The sequence below is a fragment of the Babylonia areolata genome, chromosome 10 (assembly GCF_041734735.1).
Source record: "Babylonia areolata isolate BAREFJ2019XMU chromosome 10, ASM4173473v1, whole genome shotgun sequence".
Taxonomy (NCBI): Eukaryota; Metazoa; Mollusca; class Gastropoda; order Neogastropoda; family Buccinidae; genus Babylonia; species Babylonia areolata.
In genome coordinates, this window is record NC_134885.1 from 38205693 (window position 1) to 38215692 (window position 10000).

A 10000-nucleotide genomic window follows, 5' to 3' on the forward strand; every position below is an offset into this window, starting at 1 on the left:
TGTATTTATCGTTTCGCATTGCATTGTATTATGCATTTCATTGCATCTTCTTGTATTGTATTGTGATATATTGTATTATATTGCATTGCATTGTGTTGAATAGCATTGTATTGTATCGCAATGTATTTTACTGTATCGCATTGTACTGTATTTCTTTGTATTACCTTTTTCTTGTCGCAGCGGATTTCTCTGAGTGAATTTCGGTGGGCTGCTGTCCCCAGGGAGAGCGAATCGGTACAGTGTAGCGCCATTCCCACTCCCTTTCAGTTTTTTTCTTCTCTTTTCTGTCTGCAAGTTTGGTTGTTTTTTTTGTGGTTTTTTGTTTTGTTTTTGTTTTCATTTTATTTGAATATCAAAGTGGATTTCCGTATCTGGGTTTATCGTCTCATCTGAAGTGAGCGGTAAAGGAAACAGCTGGGAGGCTAGGTGTGCGTGGGTTAATTCAAGCAAAAAACCCGACTGCACCCTTTTTAACCCTTTCACCGCCAGTCAATTTAGAGTACAAAATTTCCTTGTGGTATTAACACAGAAAAGACAGTGGCTAAGAATAGCTGGGGATTTATTTCCCCTGCGATGCATAGAAAATATGGCCTATCCTACCACCGAACATTAAGAGCAGTAGGTTCATGGATAACAGACCAATGACTGGTCACCTTTCAGTGACATGGGTCCTCTACCACGCCTGTGCATAAATGCGAGCTTGGCGGTGAAAGGGTTAACTGCCAGTGCTGAAACTGCTACACAACGAATTGATGAACCATGGGTGCTGTTGTGTGATGGTTTCTGGAACAAGCGGTTGTTGGGGATAATGGCATTAGAACGCTGCATAAGATGGGGCATACTGACCTGTAAGTAATGTTATTTTTGTTATGTGAAGAAAAACGATACCTTGATACCTGTTGCATTCAGAGCTGTAGCACTTCTCTCTGCAGAATATCACAGTCTTGGCTTTCATGATGCCTAGTATCATGATCATCTCTCTTACTTACCCTTCTGGCAGCTACCATACGAATTGCTGTTCTGTGAATTTGGTTTTGCCTACGAGCTTTGCCAAAGGGACTTGCCCTGTATACATATAGCATAAAAATTGCTGTTCTAAGAGGTGTTTTTTGTTTGCTTACGAATTTTGCCAAAGGGACTGACAAAACTGTCTACCTGGCTGTTCTGCCGTATATTCATTTTGCATAAGAAATGCTGTTCTAAGAGGGTTTTTTTTTTTCCTACGAATTTTGCCAAAGGGACTTACAGAACCGTCTCTGGCTTTTCTGCTGTGTATATGTAGCATGATTACTGAGAATTTTTGTTTGCCTGCGAACTTTGCCAAAGGGACTTACAGAACTACTGTCAACCTGACTTTTCTGCTAGTATATACATAGCATAAGAACTTCTGATCTGAGAATTGTTTTTGGCCTGCGACCTTTACCAAAGGGACTTTCAGAAGTGTCCATCTGGCGTTTCTGCTGTGCATTGTCTGGTTTTTGGTATGAAGACGAAGTGTCCAGGGACGGACAAAGCACCAACAGAGACGACCTGCACCGTGTTACCAGGGACAGGTGCTGGCGGCTTTCTGTGGGTCAACGTTCTGCGAGATGATGATACCAGTGGATACTTTGTATAGCACTCTGTCCAGAGAGCTGTTGTAGGCGCATTACAAAACACATAGTGTTATACATGACGCATTGCATCAATGTTCATTATGCACACCGGTTTATGGAAACTTGTATTGCACTCCACCTAGAAAACTGCTCTAGGTATTTTACAAAAAACACACATGGTATTATGTATCAGTATCAGTAGCTCAAGGAGGCGTCACTGCGTTCGGTCAAATCCATATACGCTACACCACATCTGCCAAGCAGATGCCTGACCAGCAGCGTAACCCAGCGCGCTTTGTCAGGCCTTGAGAAAAATAAATAAATAAGAAATATAATAATACTATTAAATGAAAATAAAATGAGAAGAGAATAATGATGGTAAATAAGCGAATAAGCAAATAAATGTAAAACATGCAGACACACAATCACACATACACACACACACACATGCATAACAGATATGTAACAAACATGCAGTTTCACAAACAATTAGATATAAACGTACATGAGCCCCAACACACACACACACACACACACACACACACACACACACACACACACACACACACACACACACTTACTTGTACAGGCACACACACTCATACGCTCTAAGCACACACACAAACGCCCATATCCCCCCCCCCCAACCCCACACACATATATACAAATATCTATATGCACGCCCGCACGTGCCTAGCAAACTCACAACAAAAGCTTCAATAAGGTGTCACAACGTGCGGGCAGATCCATATACGCTACACCATGTCTTGCTGTAAAAAAAAAAAAAAGCGGCAGATACCTGGCTTTGCATAAATACACCGCACTGAACGCACACAACACATAAGTACAGTACATTCATGCAATACAAGCATCGATAAGGGGAGATGATTGTTCAGGGGAGATAATTATCAACAGAATCAACTGTTGTTGAATTGACTGATGATGATCTTTTAATCTTCTTCTTTTGGTGATCACAGCTACGCCATCAGTCTAGCTCTAGCTATGAATAACGATGTTTTCTCCAGCTTTTCGTAGGTTGCTGACCGATAATGAAGATAATAATAATAATCATAATAATCACAATAATCATAACAAATACCGACGACGACGACGACGACGACGACAACAACAATAATAATAATAACAACAACAACAACAATAATAATGATAATGGATATTTATATAGCACTCTATCTAGAAATCTGCTCTTAGTGCTTTACAAAATACTTTTGTTTACATAATACATTACATAAACACACCAAAATATGACTAAACACACACACACACACACACACACACACACACACACACACACACACACACACACACACACACACACACACACACACACACACACACACACACACACACACACACACACACACATGATAACGATGATGATAGCATCAACAATAATGATAATGATAACGCTGGTGGTAGAAGCGGTAGTGGTTCTGACGCGGCGAAAGAGAACGATGGCAATGACAATGATGCACTTAGCGCATGGAAAAGAACCCAACCTAACGAAAGGGTTGTCCCTGGCAAAAATTTTGTAGAAAATACCATTCCGATAGGAAAACATGAAATTGCAGGTAGGGGAAAAAAAAGGATGGCGCTCTCAGTTTAGCGACACGCTCTCCTTAGGGAGAACAGCCCGAATTTCACACAGAGAAATCCGTTGAGACAAAAAGAGTAGCGCAATAGAATAAGTGGATCGAATACTGCACACAGGACCTCGGGGAATCGTCGCATCCGAATGACTAGCGTCCACGCCACCTCTCAAGGTCTAGTGGAGGGGAAGAAAATCCTGGTTTGTTTAGGATTGGATCCCGAAGCCTCAGATTTTTCTCGCTTATTAGGGCGAATGCGTTACCACTAGGCCACCACTCCACGTGTTCCCACATATACGCTTCATTATGACCACACACACACACCATTGTACACGATTCACCACGCTCTCTGTGTGTGTCTCACTCTGTCTCTGTCTCTCTGTCTCTCTTTCTCTTTGCATCCCTGGGGCAATACCAACAACTCACAAAGGACCCATACAGACGCGAAATAATGCATTGAGCGATCTACTGGGGCACGATGTAACGTCCCAAATTGTCACCTGCCCTTCGTTCTGTACTTCACCCCAGGGGATGCATCGGTGTCCTGAATCGTCCCCCAGGGTATTTGTATTGTATTTGTATTTCTTTTCATCACAACAGATTTCTCTGTGTGAAATTCGGGCTGCTCTCCCCAGGGAGAGCGCGTCGCTACACTACAGCGCCACCCATTTTTTTTGGTATTTTTTTCCTGCGTGCAGTTTTTGTTGTTGTTGTTTTATTCCAATCGAAGTGGATTTTTCTACAGAATTTTGCCAGGAACAACTCTTTTGTTGCCGTGGGTTCTTTTACGTGCACTAAGTGCATGCTGCATACGAGACCTCGGCTTATCGTCTCATCCGAATGACTAGCTTCCAGACCACCACTCAAGGTTGTAAAAGATGTTCACCCCTGTGAGGAAAAAGATGTAAAAAATTGTTCACCCTGTGAAGAAAAAGATGAAAAAGATGTTCCCCCTGTAAGGAAAAAGATGTAAAAGATGTTCACCCCCGCAAGAATAGTCACCCCTGTGAGGAAAAAAGATGGTCTTCCCGGATGTCAAGAGTTTGTCATTTTATTTTTATTTTGCAGGAAGCAGCGTCTGGACAATCCTTGGTCAAGATGAGGTGTTGGTTTTTAGGACCTAAGTTATGATATGTGTACATATTCATGAGCTACGAATGCCATTCTCAGAACGATCGACTCTGATTAATGTCAGCTTCTGTGTGGCTTCATGTAAAATGTTTAACTTTATTGAATAACTTTTTTTTTTCTTTTTTTTCTTTTTTTTTGCTATAAAGTGGGTGGGCGTGGTTTCTCGTTTAGTTTTAATTTAGGTAACTGACAGGCTCAATTAAACATCTCCACCACTTCAAAGGTTATATGGATGCAAGGCCTACTCTGAGTCTGCAACATACCCTTCCTTTGCCCCCTCCTAACCCACCCCCACCCCCAAACCACACATACATGAATTCAGATTTACCATTTCAAAAGTTGTAAACATTCAAAAAAACTTTCAGTTTGCAAAGAAAAAAAAAAGGAAAAAAGGGAGAAAAAAGAAAAAGAAAAAGATATCTATGGCTGATGGTAAGTGGATAACTACAGACGTTTATCCTTTCTCTCTTTGACGTAAAAACAACAACAACAACAACAACAACAAAACAAAAAAGCATAAAAAAAAAATTGCTGCTAATTCAATGTTCCAACATGAAAATAACATTTCAGCTTGACTTGACAACAACTTAACTGGACTCTCTCTCTCGCTATGTGTTTCTATATATATATATATATATATATATATATATATATATATATATATATATATATATATATATATATATATATATGGCTGATGTAAGGCGGTTCGCAACAAACGGAAGCACCAACGTGTGTGTGGGTGATGCATCTGTTTGGGGGGAGTCGGGGGGCGGGGGGCGGGGGGGATGGAAGTGAAGATTAGCCCTGACAGATACATACTGGGAGGAGACACAGAGGAAATCCGCTTCAAAAGCCGAGTGCATACAAGACAGGAAATGATCAGAAATGAAATAAACTAACAAACGAAAGAGAATGACAGAATAAACGTTTTCCGACAGGAGGCAAGGAAGAGTCTGCGAGGAAAGAAAGCGAACGAACAAATAAACATATGGCTGAAAATAATAAATTTACAAATAAACAAACTAAAAATAAATAACGAAACATACACATAAATAAATAGATACATAAGGAAACAGACACATAAATAAATGAATACATAAACGATTAAACAAATAAATAAACTAATAAATAATTAGATGAATAAACAAACAAACAAACAAACTAATAGACAAACAATAAATAAATGAATGAATGAATGAATACATCAATCAATCAATCAACCAATCGATCAATAAGTAAATAAATGATTAGAAAAATAAAGAACATAAAAGATAAATAAATTATCTAATTAATAAAGAAAAAAAAATAAACATAAAAAACAAAGGAAAATTACAACACTTTAGACAAGAGGCCTACATAAGTCTGCAAGCTAAGATGACTGAATCATTTAATAAATGAAGAGATTATATAACATGACAAGAAACAAAGAAAGAAAGACAGACAGAAAGAAAGCAACCAAAAATTAATGATAAATAAATAATAAAAAATGGTTTTCAAAGGAAGCGGACCTCCGCCAGGATAGATATGTAAGTAAATGAACTGATGAATAGACAAATAGTTGACTAAATAACTATTAATGGCAAAACAGATAAACAAACCAACCATCAAACAACTAACTAATAATCATATGGAAAGAAAAAAAAAGAAAGAAAGAAAATGACAGAAAGAAGGAAAGAAGGAGAAAAAGAAAAAAGAAAAAAAAAGAATTAAACTCTTTTATTTTCATTCACGTATAGGGAATACAAATCTCGGATGGAAACAAAACAACAACAACAACAAATATCAAATATCAAATTAGAAAACATATGCATTCTTCCTTGCTCTACATATCAGTGCCGATTCTGTTGGCTACGTATAACTGAAAAAAAGAAGAAAAAAAAGAAAGAGTGTAACGATTTGAAATAAGAATTTCTGCACCATTGTGCAGGAGCTTACACATTATCAATCGGTCTTTGCAAGACTTGTACCGAACCCTGTATAACCAAAGGAAAACTTTCCCACGACGGGGTCGTACGTCCTGCGAGAGATGTGTTGGTGGGATGGAGGGATCTTTGATCAGCTAAGGCACCATGCCATTGGCTGTCAGTTCTGACTCCCAGCATACAGCACCCCCACCAAGACTATTAATTTACCAAGATCCGGCGGCATGACCCAACGCGCTTACTCAGCCCTTGAGTGCGTGCATGTTATGATGTGTGTGTACCAATCAGAATGGATTTCTTCTACATGATTTTGCCAAGAGGACAACGCGTGCTGCACACGGGACCTTGCTCTCTCGTCTCACCCGAATGATCAGACGTTCGGTTTGATTTTCCAGTCAGACATGGGAGTAAAAGTGAGACCGGAAATGGAACCCAGAACCTGACGAACACCGCACTGGCAGAGACACGTTCTTAACCGTTCAGTCATCTTCCTCATAAATCCATCTCAGCAGTGATTAACAACATCTTACAGTGTAACTGACTCATCCCTTAAACAACTATTAACGAAATCAACGGACTACATCCTGGAACAATTTGATTTTAAGGGCGTCTGCCAAAAGGGTGTTCATCTCCACTTCATAGTCATATACGTGGCAGTATCTGCACCTGTGGGACTGTGAGCATCGGTAGGCGAGAGAGTGGGGAAGGGACTGCACAACTCCTCTTCACTAAGAAAAAAAAAGTCACCTGTGCTGGTCAGCGTTTGAAAACAAGAGAACGCTGGCCATTAAGGAGAAGCGTGAGCGAAGGAAGCAGGGCTCATCTTCTGGACACGTTTTCCCTTGCAGCACCTGCGGGAAGTGCTGCGCATCCAGAATCGGCTTCTTCTCCGATATGAGGACACACACCGACAGATAAGCTGCCTGCCTACTAATCCGTTGGTCCGACGGGAGACTCCATCAGTCATAGTCATAGCACATTTTTACTCACCCCCGCGAACAACGCAACCCTGAAGAACCAAGACCCAAGCTTTAAATAACTTGAACTTAAAAAAGAACAACGTTTTTTTCATTTTGCCAACAGGACGTTAAAAACAACTTCAAGGGGGTTGGCTGATTTTTTTTTAAACTACTCGTCAGCGTCATTATATGGACCCCATGGAATCTTTAACGTTCTTTAGCTACACCTTGGAACATCCTTACAATTTCATAAAACATTTCCCAGCAAAACTGCTTCCACATGGTACGCCCGATATCCTCTCTCATGCTCCATTTCTTTTCTTTTTCTTTTCTTTTTTTCCCAAGCATCAAATCGCTTCATGCTGTCAGAGAGAGAGAGAGAGAGTGTGTGTGAGAGAAAGAGAGAGAGAGAGACAGACAGACAGTCACAGACATATATATATATATATAGAGAGAGAGAGAGAGAGAGAGATTCAGATTCAGATGGTTTATCCATTTTAGGCCTAGGCCCCTCATGAAGGGGAACGTGAACAGACAATAATCATATCATTTAAGACATAAGGATCAAAACAATGCAGCTATAGATATATCAGGTTAATCAGGAACATTAAGAAGTGAGAATTTCTCTATATCTAAATGCTTTGTAGAAAAAACAGAGACAAATTTCGCAAATCATGGTCAGTACAAGAAAACAATAGAACCAATAGAACCAGTTTGAAAAGACAAATGAGTGTGTGTGTGTGTGTGTGTGTGTGTGTGTGTGTGTGTGTGTGTGTGTGTGTGAGAGAGAGAGAGAGAGAGAGACAGACAGACAGACAGACAGACAGACAGACAGAGACAGAGTGAAGGAGAGAGAGAGAGAGAGAAGGGAGGGAGGGAGAGGAAAAAGTAGGGGTCATATATGCATAAGTAAGTTGTTACTTGTTTCCAGGTTGCATGCGGGCGAGAGGCTTTTTGGAATAATTAAGAGAGAGAGAGAGAGAGAGAGAGAGAGAGAGAGAGAGAGAGAATGTATGAATGAATGGTTTCTTCATATAGACCATAGATAATGGGGTATTTGAACAATGAACACAATTTGGGGATAAATAAACAATGAAAACAAGACTAGAGAAAGAGAGACAGACAGACAGACAGAGACAGACAGACAGAGAGGGGAGGGAGCGGTGGGGGTGTGGTATGAGGAAAGAGGATAGAGAGAGAGGGGGGTGGGGTGGGGTGTGTGTAGTGAATCCATAAATCCGAGCACGTTGAAATAAGTCTGGCAGTTTTCAACAGCCATCACCCAACTGTTTTCATTTCAGATGTTTGAATCTGTTTTGGTTTTGTTTTTCTTTGTTTTTCTTTTTGCTCTGACAACACACAGTGGTAAGACTGGTGATTATGAAGTAGAAAACTCTGCTTCCTGTTTGTAGGTCCCTCAGTGCTCAGTGCACTGCAGTGTGTGTGTGTGTGTGTGTGTGTGTGTGTGTGTGTGTGTGTGTGTGTGTGTGTGTGTGCGTGTGTGCGTGTGTGCGTGTGTGTGTATGTGTGTATGCGTGTGTGTGTATTTATTATGCATGCTCACTTTGATTTTCCAGTCAAACTTGGGAAAAAAGGCCTAAAGCGGGATTCGAACCCACACCCCCACGGACTCTCTGTATTGGCAGATAAGCGTCCTAACCGTTCTACCACCTCCCTCCTTTCTCTAGCTGCACTTGGTCACCAATCATTAGTTCATCATAACGAGGCTGGGAAGTTGTCAAAACAAAACAAAACAAATCTTTTGCACTCACTACTACATTCATCAACAAGACAGATCTTTTGCACTGACTACTACATTCAGTTTCAGTTTCAGTTTTCAGTAGCTCAAGGAGGCGTCACTGCGTTCGGACAAATCCATATACGCTACACCATATCTGCCAAGCAGATGCCTGACCAGCAGCGTAACCCAACGCGCTTAGTCAGGCCTATTCAACAATTACATACTTTTGCACTGACTACTACATTCAACAATAATTCTGACGTTTAGGAACTCTCTGGAACCTTGTACCTGGGTAGTTCCTTCAGTACGGTATCTTCCTCTTCCACCCTCCGCCTCACCCACCCCCTTGACACACCCCCACGACTCCGCACACCCCGCCTTCCTCTTCCACCCTCCGCCTCACCCACCCCCTTGACACACCCCCACGACTCCACACACCCCGCCTTCCTCTTCCACCCTCCTCCTCACCCACCCCCTTGACACACCCCCACGACTCCACACACCCCGCCTTCCTCTTCCACCCTCCTCCTCACCCACCCCCTTGACACACCCCCACGACTCCACACACCCCGCCTTCCTCTTCCACCCTCCTCCTCACCCACCCCCTTGACACACCCCCACGACTCCACACACCCCGCCTTCCTCTTCCACCCTCCTCCTCACCCACCCCCTTGACACACGCCCACGACTCCACACACCCCGCCTTCCTCTTCCACCCTCCTCCTCACCCACCCCCTTGACACACCCCCACGACTCCACACACCCCGCCTTCCTCTTCCACCCTCCTCCTCACCCACCCCCTTGACACACCCCCACGACTCCACACACCCCGCCTTCCTCTTCCACCCTCCTCCTCACCCACCCCGTTGACACACCCCCACGACTCCACACACCCCGCCTTCCTCTTCCACCCTCCTCCTCACCCACCCCCTTGACACACCCCCACGACTCCACACACCCCGCCTTCCTCTTCCACCCTCCTCCTCACCCACCCCCTTGACACACCCCCACGACTCCACACACCCCGCCTTCCTCTTCC